Here is a 14,361-nt window from a genome sequence, read left to right as displayed (position 1 = left end):
CCGAATCCGACGGATAGTAAAAAATTTATCCAAATCCGATTTCGGATATCCGAAACGGATATCGGATAATATCCGATCTGAAAATTAAAATTAATTAAAATTTTATTTGCTTTAAATAATTCATTTTACCACTATAAAAACTAATATAAATATATATATTTGTTATTTATTATTATTATTTTGTTATTATAGTTTTATATTATTAGTTTATGATTTTATATAATATTTTATACAATAAAAAATGAATAAATTAATTATATATAATAACTATTAATTTTTTACATCGGATCGGATATTCTCGGATGCGGATATGGCAGTATCTGAATCCGTATCCGAAACCAGTTCGGACATAAAAAAAATATCCGAATCTGAATCCGAATTCGAAATTTTCAGATAATATCCAATTTTTCGAATACGAATTCGAATCGGATTCGAATATTTGGATATCCACTTGCACCCCTAGCTGTAAGGTGGGATGTAGATGCCGAATCCTATAAAAACAAATAAGTGTTGGGCACCGTGTAAACGTCCCAACATCAAACTACAAGAAGTGGAATATACGCAACAACTAAGCTCACAAATGAAATACATACTAAGCATGTAGTCAACAATATAAAGGTTGGTTCCCAGCTATACTTTAAGGACTCAAAAGAGTTACTGAATACCAACAGTCACAATACCACAGAAAAGACATATGCTTTCATACCTTAAGGAGCTAACTTTGAAGTTTTGTTCACCTCAACAAATTCATTCAAAATTATAACGCAGACGTGTTGATCTTACTGGCTGCATACTACTGTAGAGAACAATCAACACCAAAAATACACACAAGGTTTATTGCATGGACAATTATAATGGAATAAATAAGATTAGGTACGAACATCCAAAGAGTAACTACTAGAAAAACATACAACAACATTCACAAGAGTAGTCCTATAATGTCACACACTGTACCACAGAAAACGCGAGTCATATGAGAATGCCTACAGGGTCTAGGTCAGCCAAAATTTGTGGGTGGTTATACTTTAAACTTGCAAGTTTATGAACAAAGATCAGACTATTCTATATTGTGTATCCTTCGAAGGCATAGAACCATTCTTTCAGACAAGTTATAAATTACTGCAAGTTTAAATGATTCTTGTTTGAATAAAACCAATTAACAAGTGCAAATTTCCATTTATAGCCTAAACAAAAAGTAATCGAGTGAGCGGAGCGAACAATCTTGGCAGAAGGGGGGGGGGGAGAGTTATGCGGACAAAAACCAAGTTGGTTGGTTTCTGTCTGTCTGTCCTCATCTCTTATGTTCTTTCTCTTCGTCCCTCTCCCTCTCCCTCTCCCTCTCCACTCACTCTAAATCTCCACTTCTCCCTCTCCCTCTCCACTCCTCCCTCTCCGCTCATACCCCCACTGCTTAGTAGTATACTAGTTTTTAAATGGCTGAGAGAAATTTAATGAATATACACCTTTAGCAAGTCACTACTAGTACAACAACTCTTCTTCTTACTGAAAAATAGTATCACCCACTTTGATACCTCATTTCCTTAAGCAAATTATTATAAGCTGTTGCAAGAAATGCTTATAGTAAAAAAGTTGCAAATTAAATCAATGCAATACTACAACCATTGCACTATACAATCAGAATTTTTGTTGTGTTCTTTGGCATATTGGACATGATATAAGAGAAACTTCAACAAGAAAATCATTGATACGAAACCCGAGAAGTGAAGCGCCCATTTAGGCGTCTTTTGCAATGAACAATTTCACAAATTCTTAGATATGAGCACTCATAAAACTGTGTGTACAAGGTAACCGTGATTGCTGCTATGACAAAAGCAATGTGAAATGAAGTGAAGGATAGATAACCCTTATGAGAAAGCTCAATAGCAGAGTTATTTGCTCTTATGAATCTATTACTCCTATAAGAAGATCGAGTAGCTTATATAATAAAAGAAATGCATTGAAAACATATTTTGTGATGAATTGAATTGGTTGTTTATCGAGGAAAAATTGGAAATAAGAATAAAAAGATGGTAACTGCACAGATTAATTAAGTTTAACAAAATGCGTACAGAAGCGAATTATAGGTTAAGTAATAATTTAGTGAATCAAGCTTCTTATAAATTGCCATAAATACTGGAAGAAAAAAGTGAATAGCTTTAGATGTACATTGAATTGAAATACTAACCACTAAGTGAAGAACTAACCTGTAACGAAAGTGGTCGGAGAGTCTTGAGAACTTAAACAAAATCTGCACTATTCAAATCAAAGGAGAAATTAGACAGATAAGGTGGTGTTATATTCCCTAAGGGTTCATCAAGATCCAAATTAATTAAGTAATGGCCATGCTAGTTTGACAATAAAGTTGAAGAAAATATGAATTAAAGAAACAAGACATGGGTAGAAAGTAGAATTCGGTATGTGGAATTGAAGTTTCAAGAAGAGAGAGAGAGAGAGAGAGAGAGAGAGAGAGAGAGACCTTTAATGGCCGGCGACAATTAGAGTTTCCGCAATTTCGTGCCCCAAGTGAGTGAATAGTTTTCAACGAAGAAGATGAAATATTTTGAGGCAGTGGGTAGTTTGAGAAACTGCTTGGTAATTTTAAGCTTCGCGGGGGTTTTAAAGTTTCGCCCTCTACACTTTCAATTTTGAGGCAGTGGGTCGTTTGAGAAGTTAGAGCAGCACTAAGCAACATATAACTAAAGAGTTGCTTTGGTGCAACTTAGGCACCAAAACTCTAACATATATGACTTGTTCAATTATATGCAAAATGAATTGGATTTATATAGTATGAACTAAAGTGGGGTTGATCTCGAGTGAAGATATATAATAGTCTTCACATAAATTAAAAGTTGCATGTTTTGATATTAAAAAAATTGGACCATACTAGTAAATAAAATCACAACATTCTAAACTTTTTTTTATGAGGATTGACAATTTTGCCATCAGACTCTGAAATGTGCTTATCGAAACAACTTGAAAAGTATAGAAAATACAATAGTCGCTTCAGCTTGTTCCAGTCTTTGCTGCGTCTGCTCTTACTATTTTCTGACTGAATAGTGAAACCAAGGATGTTGTGAAGACACCTTCATAGCAGGGTCCATCTTTTGGTACATCCCCTGCGAGTTACGTATAGGTGTACTAACAACCATCCTAAACACAAGACAAATTGAGAAAAAATAACAAATTTTGAGCAGGTACTTTGAGTTTGAAGGAAGTGGAGACAGAGGGAGGTGAGAGTGAACATGGGTGTGTCGTGTTTTGAATTAGTTGTTTTTTAGTGGAGTTGTGGGCACGCTGGACCAAAAACTAGTTTGGTCAAATAATGGGTCAAATGGTCACTCAAGGTCGGATAATATGTAACTATTTTAGTGAAATAGTCACAATTAGTTCTCTACACATATACACCTTCGTTAGAAAAATAATAATTTGTGACCGTCTCAAAAACGCACGTCACCAAAAACTTTTTAAAACAGTCACAAAAACCCTTTTCAACCATTTGTGACCGTTTCGAACACAACAGTCACAAATAACATTTTAAAACAGTCACAAAAACCCTTTTTTCTACTAGTGTCATTTTAAAGTAAGTCCATTTCAAATAAAGCCCATACTGCATACTTACAAAATTAGTTCAAATAATATCTCAGCCCAAAGTCCTTTGATTTACAAAATTAGCTCCATATTGCATACTTACAAAATTTAGGTATTCATTTTCAACTCAAGAAAATGTCTCCAAATATCACACAGAATTATAGAGTACGATCTTGTCAAAATATGAAGTAATCTTGGTGAGTTTTAATGTCCACTGATTCCCAATATGTTTATTATGTTTATTCAGTAACCTTACTCACACCAAAACAAAGGCTCTATTGATAACTATATAAATAACAAAAAAGACAGACACTATAATCATAGTTACCACTAAAATTTATTAGCTAAGCTGAAGTATAAAGTTTGTTATTGTTTGGAAAGAATAAGCCCAAGTAAAATATTGGTTATTGCTTCGATAGAATAAGCTCAAACACATCTAAGTATTATTGTTAACAGTCAGGATTAGCATGAGGCATGAGCTAATTATGTAAGAGAAAAATGAATCAAAGGTAAGAAATAATAAAGTAATAAACAATAAAATATCAGACCAATTAGCTGAAATATATGAGATTTAAGTAATAATAACATAAGGGATTGAGAATTGTTACTTATAACATCATTTCCAATACATTCATACATTTGTTAATCTGTTTTTCCAAATGATAGTACTTCTAAATGAACTTATGATGGGGACACATAACTAATGGAACTTGCCAAGCCATGTTAATCAATTTAAATCATAGTCGACTTAGATGTCATAGTTTCCACCCCATTCTATGATCATGGATCCATGGCTTGTTATGCAAAACCCTCAATCAAGCATCTATGTTTCTACCAATTATGAATGTCTTTCATCAACCCCTCACTGTTCAAAAAGTGTGCTCTATAGGTTGATCCCTGATCTAGAGGCATATAGGGTAGTGCACCGCACATATATTTGGGAAGGGATTCTCTTCCAAAAATATTATTATACACAACCTGGAGAATTTATCATGTAACTTGCAAGAAAGGGATAGCATTGTGAATCCTCATACATGGAAGGGCGAATATTGGTGGTAATCACTAATCATAATTTCGTGTATATATAGCTAACATTTCAGTGTTTCATTCTCAAATTAATAAAAAAACACATAACCAAAATATAGGCGCCTTTTAATAGTTCCCAAGGGGTTAAATCACCTTCTCTAGGATGAACAATCTATATAATAAAACAACTTGGTTTTTAAGTGGTTTGCATGAAGCTTACATCGGATGGCTAATAGTTAATACAATCAGTACATCTGACGGTAGACCGACACGATTAAAGAGTAAGTTGATTCCAATTAGGAAACAATCTTTATGAAAACACATTCAAAAAAGTTACTACTAACTTATCTAGAATTTATGAAACTTATCTAACTTATTTAAATTCTAACTTATTTAAATTTATCTAAAGTTATCTAAATTCTAACGTACTGATGATATTAATCTTCACCAGCCTTCTTATTGACAAACTCTCCATAGCCTTCTCCAGACTGCCTAACACCTCCTCACAGATGACTTTCTTCTCAATCTCGATCAGCGGACTTCATAGGTACAATCACTTTCTTCCTTCTGCGCAAACTTTCTATAGAGTATTTGTGCGATTGGGAAACTCCCAACACTTACTATAAACTCATACAACTAAACACGAAGGGTTTTGGAATTACTACTAACTTATCTAAGAATTCTTCATTATCAACGCTAACTTATCTAAGAATTCTTCGTTATCAACGCTTATTAGGGAAAGTTTATGTATTACATTGGCTTTTCATCATTCCAATTATCAACATTGGCTGGCTTATTTGACTAAGCAAACACCAAGCAATTGATTTTTCCCTTTGCACACATAGAATTTGTATCGTTGAGCGGCACTGTACACCTGTATAAACACTGGAACCATATAAGAGAACACTTCAATTGATAAGCCTGAAACATCAAAATAACTTATAGAATGGAAACCGTTACTTCAAAAATTCTTTTTACTTATTGATTAGATAGATTGTTTTTGGTTTCAGATTAATAGTATATATGTTCATAGGAAAGAGAAAAAAAAGGTGAACCAAGTTAACATTCCCCGACCAAAATATGGCCCTTGAATCTGTTGTTAGTGATTAGTATTCAATGCAGTCATATTTATTTTGTTTTTTGCTCAACAAGTTATTGATTATCAATATTTTGTAGTCTGCCATGTTCTCATAAAATTTTTATTGTTTTCCATTTTCTCCTCAGCATGGATAAGACACAAACTACTTCTACGAGTGAGCGTGCTGCATTTGTTGAGGTATTTTATCAAGTTTTTTTTTTCTTTTATTCTTACATGAATTGTAAAACTCCACAATGTATATAATGTTTACTTTCTGCTTACGTTAATATTGTTAAATTTTTTTTTTATGTATTTAACCTTTCACCGATTGCAAAATAAATCCAATCAGCTTATGAGGTTGTCGAGATACCTCCATGGTCAACTCACTAAGTGTTACTCCTTCTAAGCGCAAGTTGGCTCAATGCACAAGAAGAGAGAGAGAGAGAGAGAGAGAGAGAGAGAGAGAGAGAGAGAGAAGAGAGAGAGAGAGAGAGAGAGAGAGAGAGAGAGAGAGAGAGTGCTAATTCATCAACCTCAAAAATACCTTCACATCAAGTCCAATCAGTTCATGAGGTAGTAGTCACACCTCCACAATCAACTATTATAGTTATTCCGACCAATCCTAATGCTGAGGTATGTATTATATTGTCATATATACAATGTTTGTTTTCTATCGTACATTAATTTTGTGATGTACAGGTTATAAACAAACAATTGCATGAGAACCACCAAGTCCAATTAGCTCAAAAGGAAAATGATAATCCATGTTAAAGTGATTTGCAACTTAAGGTTTGGAGACTTAAGATGCCTCCAATAATCTATGAACTCTTCTGGGTATGCTTCTAATAATTGAAATTAATGACTCCCCTTTCATCTGAGTTTGCTCTCGGGGTGGGCTGAGATAACTTAGTTCCATCAGCTGTTATCCATAAAGCTTTGTGAGCTGAGAAGAAAGAGGAAATTAATTCAAAGGTTTTATATTACTTTGTTAGATACAAAGTAAATGGTGAGAAACAAAATCAAGAATCATTCAGGTTGAAGACAAGGGTAATTTCTAGATCACATTACTATACATTCGTATTATAAAAATGTCATTTAAGTTAGATCAATTCTGTACGATTATTTGGAAACATATATAATTTTTTATCTCCTCGACAAAGACTAGATGTAATTTTTAGTGTTGACACGCTGAGTGTGAAAGGCACCCATAATGACTTGAGTGGCGTAGCCACGGGTTAAATTATAGTATGTTACAATTGCTTTATCTTCTTTTTCCAAAAAAAGACCTTGTATCAAGTGTTCCTCCAAACAAAAAGATGTGTGTTGGTGTGTTGCTATTTTTTATCATACATTAGTTATAACGCTTGTTACAACATTAACCTAATATTTTCCCTCCTTTCTTTCTCTCGATGTCGTGGAAAAAGCTCATAAGTGGTTCGTGGTTCAATAGGGCAAAAGAGAGACATATCAGTATAGTCTACTCACTAAGACCCATGGTCTGTGTTAAAAAAAGGGTTGTTGAAATTTTTAAAAACTCAGCTCACACAGTATATTGTATATAACCATTGGCATGTTTTAATTCCAGTGACCATGTAGAGTTTATAGATATGTTAATAATCAAATGTTAGTATCTTGCTTTAAACTGAATTATATACTAAACTTAATAACGTAAAGTCATATTATACGAACCACATATTAGAAGTGCAAGGGAACAATTTGCTCTCCTTGGTGATACATAAATCCTCCACTCTGCATCCTATGATGCATTTGCCTTTGGCGCAAACATCTTTTCTTATCAATTATACCTTGTCAATACTGATAATCAATCAATGGAGCTTATAATGCCAAATTGACAGTTTAAATTAGCATTCTAACATGCAAAGCTCAACCAAAATAGATGTAGAAAACATATCAGTTATCATAGCAATGGTATGTATATATACCTCGAGCAGAAGAAAATGTTTTATCTAAACCCAAGCACTCCAAATACACTACTGGCTTATTCTTAAATTGAAATCCAAATGAAGAGAGCATTACGTTGATCTATACCTTCCTAAACTTTTATGGGTAGAGCTACTAACTCGGAGGCTTCCCAATAGTGTGTCCATGGAACTATTGAGCACCATAGCCTTCTTTTTGTTCAATGCACAAAGTGCACCATTCTAAGTTCCTTTCCTCAAAGGATTAACAATCATCTTTGTTCGTTATTCTTCCTTATGATATTTTAGGTGCATCTTGAACCCATCTGTGTCAACAATATTCAAAATGAGTATGATGCGAATAGTCATATATATAATATAATAATTAATGAGGCCTCAACTACAAAGGTATGCTTCCGCAATCGTCAAAATGGGTAAACAATAATAAGTTTGATCCATTAGTAATCAATAACGTATCTCTATGTTAATGATGTTAAAGAGTTCATTTCTTGATAGTAGGATGCAAAAAGATGATATTGAGTGTGCAGTCTGAAATAGTGAACTCTAAGTTCACATGATCACACTCTTTCTCCACAAAATATCGACGAATATGAACTCATCTTATTCTCTTCATAAGTATGTCAATCCTACAACTAAAGGGCTCACTTTTCAGGAAAACCAATTTTCCACAAATCAAACACACCTGAAGAAAAAAAAACAGATATATGCAAACACAACAAATTTTGGAGAAGTATTGAAATGCTCAAGAAAAAGGTAAAAGGAAAAGGAAGTCGTACTCTTTTGCTAGAAAATTAGCGTGTGCAATGAAGCAAATAATTGACCCATACCAATGGAAAAAAAAAATAAACAAATAAATATATAATAGGGCCTATAAAAATTAGCGTGAAATTAGCTTAAAAAGCAGTAAGGACAAAGGCACAAACTGCATTGAAAATTTTCAATAAGGAGTGCACACCTTTTGCCTCTTTGTCATTCATCTTCCTCTTCAGTTTCTTTGAAGTGCGCACTTCATCATGTTGCCCCCGGCTCTTATAGGACGTGGTAGTTCGACCACTCATGTTATTTTGATGAATTTTTGCCTCTCTTTGTGTATGAAGTCCTCTTCACTGTCAATTTCCGAGTTCATAGATGAATTATCATCATTGTAAGGAGTTTTACCCTTCTTTGGAGCTTTACCATCCTTTGCCGATTATGTTTGGGTTTGCCATTAGACTTCAACCCATGCCCTACTTTACCCATTCCTTTTTGGTTTTCCAATAAGATCTGCATCATCAGCTGACATATCAAGGTCAATAATTATTCATCATCTTCATCAAAATCACCAATATTCCAATCTTCGTCTTGTTTTTGAAAAACACCAAAAACCTTGATAAAAAGTAAGGCAATAGTAATGGGGGTATACATAATAAATTACCACGTTCCTTGAAGCTGTCTTAACCCCGAATCCTTAGGATCCCTTGGAGTTTAATTCTGTAACAATTTTGAAGTTTTCACCCAAAGGAGATCTCAATAGTGCAGTCTGGTAGCTAGTGAACTTGCCACTGACTTTCCTTCATCATAGGGCATGCTATGCATTGTCTATGTACCAAGTTCTATATGTAGCTTAATTTTGAATCATTTAAGAAAACAAAATGCATTCGATCAGCGGGTAAAAGAAAATTGACTCTGAAATTGAAATCCTATCAAAACTCACCAATGACCTAATTAAGATGCAATCAGGTATGTTTGTGAGTTAATCTATGAACCCTTTTCAACTTTACAAACTAATCATGATTAACAAATATGAGTCCAAGTAAGGAACAAACATTAGCACTTCACGTCCATGATACACTTTCATTTTACTATTATAGATACACATGTTAACAAACTATAGTGGTTGAACATGAACTAACCCTCTTGTTTATGTATTTGTGTAAATGGACTCTAGTTGTTTATTTTCAGTTCTATCCACTTTATGTACTTGCGTAAAGGGATTGAAGTAAGACAGAAATGTCAGCCTGAAAATAATAATGAATTCGGCATTACTATATATCTATCTCTTCAGCTGCACTGATACATACCATGCATAGTTCCAACTCAGATAACTCAGCTATGATAAAATTACTATTGCTTAATGATTAGCACTCACACCACAAATGAAAGCTGTAAAGTTTAAGTATCTATGGTGCAACCATATTATGATTATAGTAACTATAATATCAAGAACCTAGAAATTAAAAGAAAAAAAAAACCGTACCAGATTAGAGTGAAGTGCATAGGAGCACTGCTTGCAAACCTATATACAGACAACTACCATAGCAAGAGTTGCAAGCCTGTATATATTAATAGTTGTTTCATATAAAAATTACAAATGAGTAAATGCTGACAAAAAAGAATAGGAGAAACCAAACTGATGGTGAGACAAAAGGAAAATTGTCCTTACCTATGATGACCGTGATGTCAGTGCTTCGTCTCTTATGTCTTTGATTGATTTTGTTATTACCTTGGATCCTGATTTATTTTATAGATCAATAGGAGTTTCATATAAATTAAATCCTATAGGATCAATTAGAAAACATAACATTTAATTTGAATCTAACTTATACTAAACCCATCCTAAGAACGGAAGTTCCAATTATGCTAATTTAAACCGCGTTTTTCATGTAAAGTTTTTTTTAACTGGTTCAAATTTTGTTGGCAACATCTTGTATTGATGAAAAAAATACTTGAAAATAGTCTGTCATGAACAAATTAAGAAAAATGCATAATCACGCAACAAATTAGCAGAAAATATGGACAAAAATGAAAGTAGTACCATATTAGGTGTATGTAAGTGAGTTAAATGACATATATGTTCATGCAACCTCACTACTCTGACGTCAATTTTATTGACTACCATAAACATTGCAGCACCTCCCAGAGAGCTGACGTAAAAATGCAAAGGTAGAAGATATATATTGTTTAATTTCAAGTATAGTCGATCTTCATAAGTCATAATTAAGAAGAATAGCTAGGTCTTGCGTCCTTTTGCAAATTGCCCCTCTATTTACCAATATGTTTTTAGCTACTGGAAAATGAATGTTACATCCTACTTCTTCACATCCATTAATGAAATCCCAGGCCTAAGAAGTAAGAACTGTCTCATAAATATATTAAATCGATTAGTGTTTTAAACTTTTAATTCATGCAACTACCTGCATTTGGAACTCCACTATCATATAACAAATACTGTCGAAACCTCAAAAAGAGTTTTTATTCATTAATTACTACGTTTAAATTTGAGAACATGTACAACATTATTTTCTAATTGACAATTTTATCCCAATATAATCAAACAAATGCAACTAATTAATGAGTCGAAACCTCAATATAATCAGCGCAACTAATTAATAGAAGTGGTCTATCAAACAAATGCAAAACAAAAGTGGAAATGAGTGTATTCATTTACCACTCAAACAACCTGAGTTATCCAAAACGAACAATTTAACTGTAAATCCAATATAATATTGTTTAAAGTTCTTTATTTGAGAGCATTCTTTTTTTTTTGATACATTAGACAATATATGGGATTTACAACAGTAAGCTACCTTATCGTTAACACTAAGCTATATTAACGTTAAAAGAAGAGAATGATGTGGATGGTGTGTTTTTGTTTACCTTTAGTTGTACATTGAAGCAACGCAAATTCCCATTGCAATTCCTAAAAACTCAATATCATAAAGAAGATTGAAAATGTCAAAAAACACACAACTTGGCTTTGAAAATTGCAAAGAAATCCCCAAATCACGCACTCACAGAGAACTCAAAATCCCTTGAAAATATTTTAGAGAACCATAAAAAATGCCGAAACAAATATATTAAAAGAGGGGAAGATAAGGAATGGCTCAAGGTTGCTAAACGAACCTTTGAACTAAATGTGAAACTTCAAAAAATAAGAATTGCTAATGAAGAGGATCGGGGAGTCAACAAAAAGAAGAAACATGATATTAGGTAATTTATCTCAACCCCACCAAACCAAAGGTGCATACCAACTTCGTTTTGCATCAAAACATAAATTAAGGCAAAATCAACAATCAATATACAAATTCGTAACATTACTCATACCTACAAAGTTGATCTTAAGTAAATGCGTGTCTTTCGCTACCAACGTCTTTGACTTCCATTGCCTTGCAATGACAACCATCTGTTGTTATCTACTGAATGAAAAACGAAAAGCCAATCTATTGAACATTTATTTGCAAATGGCTAAACTTGGGTTTTTATATATTTTCTCGTTATAAAATGGTTTGGATATATAGCACGGTTGATGTACCAATATTACATCTTTATCACTAAAAAAGTTCCAACTAATCTTAACCAATATAGGGTAAACCACAAAAATCTGATAAGAGTACCTCAACTTTTATTTCAATCAATTGGATCTCAAACGTCCTGTTGAATAACCGAGAGAAGTTGTTGCACAGGTGATGTCAAATAATCAACCAAGTCCATGCCGTACATGTGCAACACCTATTCCTTACAAATCACTAGTAAAAAAATGCAAAAGTTTAAAAAATAACAACGAAACATAATAGAATAAAGACCAAATCCAAACTCAATATATGTTTTGTAGCATCGATGGGCAACTAATCAATACTCAAACAGACAACAGTATGATCAAAATCTTTTGGCCAAAGATACTAACCACATGATTATCTATGGGTTTTTGCCTTTATGGTATGCCTACACAAAATTTAAAGCTCCGGCACAACTATTAACCGTCAAACTAATTTATTAGTAGAACTAATTAGATTTTAGAACTTCAAATTTTCAAACACAAAGTCGAATAAAGAATCAAACATGTAGCAAATCAATTGGGTGTAACAAAATAATTCGGAACTCTAAAGTTAAGTGAAAGAATACAAAACCAAGAAATTCTAATAAAAAAAACATACCCAATTGTTATTTGACAGAAAGTGAAAGAGAATGACTTGATCAGATTCCTTTTATTTGGCAAGGCATAAAAATAGGGATATGGATAATCGAGACCGAGTGATTGAAAAGAAAGGGCTTCGTGGGGTTTTTTTTTTTTTTTTTTTTTTTTTTTTTAATTGGTTCTTTTCAAAGGTAGACTTCGTGGGCTTTGATAAAACGTTTTTCATTTTTTTTATTTCTGTATTTGGTGATGGATTTGTTGGCTTAGGCTTTTTTGGTTATTTTGTTTTGCTATATTTCATTATTATTTGTTTATAAAATTAGAATTTGGGGATATCATAATAATATAAGAATAGTAGAGGGAGAATTAAACAAATTTAGGGAGGTGTTACTAAATGTTAACCTCTCATTTTGTTTAGGAGTCTTTAATATTGCTCGGTTTGGAAAATAGAGCTATATAATGAGGAGAGAGAATATGCACGAGTATATATATATATATATATATCAAAATACATAGGTTCATGTAACAGACAGATTGGTGGAGGCCCTAGAAAACCTCATAGCCCATTAGGCTAATGAGTGGGCCTCCCCATTTAAGGTTCGACTACTCCAGTTAAAAATTACAAGGAAATCAAAAGAAGATTTTAAAGCACTGATGTTCTGCATAATGGGAAAGCAGCTCCAGTCAGTAGGTTCCAGCTCCTTTTCTAAACTTCCTGTGACAGCTTTGTTGATTGTTATCACCATTGACAACAATCCTTTCTGGGGATAAACTTAACTTCATCACTAGCTTGCATGATAATTTTGCACCAAGATATTCTGCTTCAAGAGCATTGTTAGCTCTGAACTTAGTAAATCCTGAACCAAGTATTCCTACTTACACTAGCTAGGATAAGATTTTTAACGTAAGTGCACTAATAGTATGAGTAGTTAGACCCAATAAACTATAAGTCAAATTATTATATCCTTTGAACGCCACGTTACATAGTTGATTCGACGTATGATATTTGATGGAAAGAAGGCCAACAGGACTACATGAGGTTAGCTTTAACTAATTATTATATTCTTCCCCATTCCACGGGATAACCTTGTGTTCTTAACTAGGGTTGTAAAGTTGAATAGATATACAAGTATGCAAACCCTGCTACGTATCGGTTTGGTTTGGTTTGTTTGTTTGTTTTCTTTTTCCTCTAATGTCTTAAAACCCGTCATTCGAGATCGATAGTTACACATAGTTTCTTCGGATTCTAATTGTAATTGGTAATTGTAATTATATAGGAGATGCACATGCTCATCTTTTATTTTATTTTTTTAAAAAAAATAGGGGATAATATAATTATGTTATTTAAGTGACATTAGGGAGGTTTTTCTAAATTATCAATAAAAGAGGGATTGTTTTAATTTAAGTATGGGAAATAAAGGATAATTATATAATTTAAGTGACATTAGGGAAGTTTTTCTAAATTATTAATAAAGGGATGGAGGAGTTTGTTTTAATTTTTGTGATGGAGGTGTTTCTAAATTGAGCAAATCGGGAGATTACAAATTGCCTACATGATACTCCTATAGTGGAGAGGGGGTTCATATAGTGTAGAATTAGATTTTGAACGCGGGCATACGCCTGAGATCTTTTAGGTATTTTGCGTATATAAATCGCAATATTTGAATATTGTTTATGTACTGAAACACTATTAAGATCAGATGTGTTCTATGCTCCAATGCATACTCTAACAATCTATCACATGTGTCATTTGTAGTCCAGGTAAGGCATCCATTTTCGGTTGTAGTTTTGATCTAGCACTTTTTGATGGAAAAGATTTAAATTATATGGATCTT

At 33.1% G+C, this 14,361-nt stretch overlaps 1 long non-coding RNA gene across 1 annotated transcript; it reads right to left on the bottom strand.

The window, feature by feature from the left end:
- Positions 1-463: 463 nt before the first annotated feature.
- LOC147482443 (uncharacterized) lies at positions 464-2,333 on the bottom strand. Its single transcript, XR_015203517.1, has 3 exons — positions 2,205-2,333; positions 707-796; positions 464-491 (listed from the first exon to the last, which is right to left on the bottom strand). It is a non-coding gene; the product is annotated as an uncharacterized LOC147482443 (long non-coding RNA).
- Positions 2,334-14,361: the final 12,028 nt, after the last annotated feature.

The sequence above is a fragment of the Coptis chinensis genome, chromosome 8, assembly GCF_015680905.1.
Source record: "Coptis chinensis isolate HL-2020 chromosome 8, ASM1568090v1, whole genome shotgun sequence".
Lineage (NCBI taxonomy): Eukaryota > Viridiplantae > Streptophyta > Magnoliopsida > Ranunculales > Ranunculaceae > Coptis > Coptis chinensis.
This window is presented reverse-complemented; position numbering and strand designations above follow the sequence as displayed.